At 46.3% G+C, this 4,915-nt stretch overlaps 1 pseudogene; it reads right to left on the bottom strand.

The window, feature by feature from the left end:
* Window positions 1-1,867: 1,867 nt before the first annotated feature.
* Window positions 1,868-2,241, bottom strand: LOC128099047 (histone H2B type 1-K-like; annotated as a pseudogene).
* Between the last annotated feature and the right edge of the window lie 2,674 nt (window positions 2,242-4,915).

Here is a 4,915-nt window from a genome sequence, read left to right as displayed (position 1 = left end):
ATCTGAAAGAGAACGAGATTACATGCACCTGTGCACCTGTATCCTCTTCACGGCGCCCCGGGGCTGTGCATGAGTGCATGCGTGTGTGTGTGTGTGTGTGTGTGTGTGAGAGGCAGGTACATGGTGTGTCCTCTTCCTTATTGTGTCCCTGTCCCCCCCCCCTCTTGGCACCCGCTGCTCTGCCCAGTCCTTCAAGGAGAGCCCCCCCAGCATCATCAATGATCTGTTCACACCAGCTGTGAGTAACCCAATCCATATAATTCATTGGCACTTCAGTTAATCAAACTTCCAGGCTTCAACTTTAAAGAGAGCTATGAGGGTATCTCAAGGTTCCTTACTGTGTTAGTGAGGAGGGAGAGACAAAGCAAGAGAGAGAGTCTGTCTTTCATGTTGTTCACAATTTTGCTGGCCTTTCAACAATCTCATGCCAGGCTCTCAACTCTAGGAGGGAATCTCACGAAGGCCCCTGCCTGGACTTGAACCTCTGCCCCATGCATTCCAATCTAAGCTTGAACATGGAGTCATAAGAGGCCACAAACTATCCTGAAGAATGAACTGCCACCAAGCCTCACTTACCTGGGTAAAGGAGGGATTGGAACTAGACCCTTACCACTTCCCATTCCCTAGTCTGACTTTCTATGACATCATAGTCCCATTTGCGCTGGTTTCTCCCTTACTTTACCAGACATGGGCATCTGCCTTCTCGGCTCTGCACCCCCATGAGTCTGCAAGTAAAATCAGGTGTTGGGGTGTACTTGTGATTCAGCCATCTACTAGCTTTGTGGAACTGGGTGAGCTACTTATCTGTTCCTGCTTCAGTTTCCCCATGCATTAAATGAGGCTGTTGTGAGGATTGAGTTCATTAGAAAGGTCTGTAGATAGTGTGTGTAAACTCATGAGCTTCTGTTTCTATTACTTCCTGTTTCTGGCTGGCCCTGTTTACACCAGAAGTATCACGGGTGGTACCAGGCCAAGCTCCCCACTGCTCTCTCTCCCCTTGTGAGGCCCAGTTTCTAAATCCAGGGCCTGTTTTTGATGCCCCCCCCCCTGCCCTGCACCCCTTCTGGTCTCTGTTCTTCTTGGCTTTCCATTCTCACAGAGGTACATAGGTCAGATCTTGACCTTGGTGCTTCCCCATTGAGAAAACCAAATTCATCCAAAAAGCAAATATCCATTCCTATAGACTTCCCCGCCCCCAGTAGCCCATAGTTTGAAACCTTGTATTATACCACACTGTATACAGTCACTGTTGTAGATGGTGCAGCGAGCTTCTCCATGCCCTGTCTCCTCCATCCCTCCATCTTCCTTGTTCGTTCTTTTAAAATCTCAGCCTTGGGCTGGTAGATGATTTAAGATCAGTTCTGTGTTAGTAAATAACACAGAAAGAGATAAAAAGTAATCAGTGTTTAGTATATTATAAGGAAAAAATGTATATTTGCACATGAACAGTAAGCTATTTAATCAGCTTATGTAATAGAGCATTTTAGTGACAGGTTTTGGAGTCAAATGTAGTTAAGACAATGATTGTGGTTTTAATTCTTCTTGCTTCAATGATCCATTATTTCTGGCATCAGGAGTAAGTATCTACTTTTAAGCACTGACGTGTCTCCATCCTGTATCACCTGCTCTCTGGACCAAGATCTTGCTAGACAAATAATAGAATTTTCTTTCTTTCTTTCTTTCTTTCTTTCTTTCTTTCTTTCTTTCTTTCTTTCTTTCTTTCTTTCTTTCTTTCTTTCTTTCTTTCTTTCTCCCTCCCTCCCTCCCTCCCTCCCTCCCCCCCCTCTCTCTCTTTCTTACTTCTTTCTTTCTTTATTGTTGATTGACTCTGAAAAGAGCCTTGGGGTTAGGAGTGAGCTCGACGATCTCACTTGGAGCTGGTGTACTTGGTAACGGCCTTGGTGCCCTCTGACATGGCATGCTTGGCCAGCTCCCTGGGGAGCAGTAGGTGCACAGCCTTCTGGGTCGTCTGGGATGTGATGACTGAGTGTCTGTCATAAGGCACCAGATGCGAGGCCTGGCCTGCGATGTGCTTGAAGATGTTGACAATGAGTTCATGAGGCCTGCGGCCTTGGAGGAGATGCCCATGTCCGGGTGTTCCCGTGTCAGCACCTTGTGCACGTACACTGAGTAGTTCTCCTTGAGGCTGCACTTGTCCCTGTTGCTGTTCTTCCTCACCTTGGTCATGGCCTTCAAGGAACCCTTCTTCGGGACAGGCACAGGCTTCCTTGGCTCAGGCATGATATAAGGAGTTAACCTACTGGAAGAAAGCAAGTTGTCATGATCTAGAAATTAAATTTGTAGTTATTTCTTTGTTGCAAGATTCCTCAGAGCTTTTAATTGCTGATATAATTGTCTAAAGTTGACCACAGGACAGCTTCCCCCTTTACACATAAAAGTTGGGAGTTGGGGTTTTGTGGGACCCCATTTGGGAAAACTTGCTTTACATTAAGCCATTTGACCATTCACTTGACACTCCAGAGCCTGCAGGGTATAGTATGAGGCAGGGGCATAAGTTGAGGGACAGTCTGTAGCTATGGTTCATTTCTGTCTGAAACAAATATAAGATGAAATAGGATACTGGGTATGGAATGTGGGGTCAATGCTGCGAGACTGCCCATTATTGGGTGAATTCGGTCATTCATAGCCCAGACCGATTCTGTGCTTACAAACTGGAATAAACTCCCATCTCTCAGGGTAGTAGTAAAGAGTCAGTGGTATTTAGGAAAGTGCTTAAACAGAGATGCTTTAGTCAAGTGAGTGGAAGTGTTTATTACTATAGTAGCAAACTCAGAACCCGTAAGCTTATTAACATCATGCTTCACCAATTGCTTCTGTTAGGTTTTCGTCATTGTGCCCAAAGACCTGAGGAAATCAACCTGAAGGAGGGCAGATTTATTGTTGGCTTACAGTTGAAAGCTTTCGGTCAATAGCTGGCCAGATCCATTGCCATGGGCATGTGGTGAAGCAGAGCAACATGCTGAGAATGCGTTGTAGGGCAATATTGCTCTCCCAGTGGTGGCTGAGGATAGACAGGGTGAGGCTGGGAACAAGCAGGTTCCACCATCTTCCCATGTCCATTTAGTCAGGAATGTTTCAATGGACTAACTCCTTGATTGAGTGGGAGCCTCATGATCCAATAACTTCCTCAAAGCCCCACCTCTGAACACTTCACTGGGGACCAAGCCTTCAACACAGAACTTCTGGGGGCATTTCATGTCCCCCTTTAGTTTCCCATTCCCCATCTTATATGGGTATCAGTCTTATTAGACTGGAAGTCCAGCCTTATGGCCCCATTTAACTCTCATAGCATCCATAAATGCTCTGTCTCCAAATACAGTCACTTTGTGTTAGGACTTCAATACATGGATGGAAGGGATCAGATTCAGTCCCTAGCTCAGCTTCCCATTCTGGCTCAAGGCCCAGGTAGTTCTCTGTTTAGGTCTGCTCCTGGGACGTGAAGGTGTACTATAGTGCAGACCATTGGGATGGGGATGCCTCAGACCCATAAGCTGAGTCCAGATTATTCATTACAGCCAAGGATGTGGAATCACAGTCTCAATCCTCGAGCGTCTTGGGGATTAACATTTAAAATAGGATTTCTAGGTTCACTATTTCTGTGTATGTCGCCTTAAACTAGATCTACAGCTGTTTGTATCCATATGACAGACAGATACTCCTAGAAGATCCAGCTCAAATGTGATGCAGAACACCCCCCTAGAAACTTCTGGAGACTTCAAGGAAGTCCCCAGGATTGGTGAGGTATGAGTGGGAATTCAGTTATTCCAGCAGTCTTTAGAGGCAGGCAGGCCCAGAGGAAGGTGACTTGCCAGAAGGCAAGACAAGAAGGTTCTGGCAAATCTTAGAACACAACTCCACTCAAAACTTTGAGCTCTTTTTGGTCCAGATGCCCCTAGACTCTCTGAGTGTCAAACCATGTGGTTTTTAAAAGACTTTTCTCCCATGCATCACCCAAAGGATTCAGTTTGGGATTCTGCAGTGGACCTTGGTATAAGGAATTTTAAGAAACTACTGGGTATATCAGGGCTGCTGTCATTGTAAGCAGGAATTTAAGTTCAGCTGTGTCACCAGAACTATGGGAGGCAGAGAGAGGAGCCTGAAGCCCAGCTGTTCACACTTGGCTACTGGCAACGATCTTCTTTGTCTTGTTTTTGGTTTGATTGCTAGGAGGCAGGGTTTCATGCTTCCCAGGCTGGCTTTGAACACCTTCTCTTCCTACTGGCTTCTACCCCCTGAGGGCTGGGGTTGGAGATGTGTGCCATCAGACCCAGCAAGAGCTCTGTTATTGACTCCAGCAAAGAGCCAAAGCTGTATCCTAGAGCTCCAGGCTCTATCTGATCCCATAGCTTTGCTAGGTAGATTCTTCCAGAATGTTCTGCACACATTCATACAGGTGGAACACATGCATAAACAACAGGTGCAGTCAGGCAATGCCACTAATTATCACCATCTGCATGGATAGACTGACGGGGGGAATGGAGCCCATGCGATGGAATTTTCCCTTCTTTGTTTTCTTATTTCTGGTGGCTTAAATATTGTGTTTGGTTTAAATACAGACATGATCCGACCACAAACATTATGGGTGGAGAAGCCAACACAGCCCACTCATGGAGAGACTGCTGCTCGCAGGTACAAAATAAAAATAGCGCTGACTGCGTCTCCAGGTGTTCCCGGCTCTTCCTGGCATGTGTCACCTCACTACCACGCAGGACTTCCCTGGGGACTGTTCACTCTCACTTTGGAGAGGAGTCATTGGTAATTGGAGGAGAGTTTAGATGACTCCAAGGTCACAGAAAATTAGCGATGGAGTTGAGGTAAAATCGGATCTAGCCACTGCTTCCTGGGCCCCGGAGGCTGAGAAGGACGAAGAAGAACCAAGTAAATGTCTCCTGGA

The sequence above is a fragment of the Peromyscus californicus genome, unplaced genomic scaffold (genome assembly GCF_007827085.1).
Source record: "Peromyscus californicus insignis strain IS unplaced genomic scaffold, ASM782708v3 Scaffold_6__1_contigs__length_162567912, whole genome shotgun sequence".
Taxonomy (NCBI): Eukaryota; Metazoa; Chordata; class Mammalia; order Rodentia; family Cricetidae; genus Peromyscus; species Peromyscus californicus.
The sequence above is the reverse complement of the archived record's forward strand: the minus strand, read 5'-3'. Positions and strand labels throughout refer to the sequence as shown.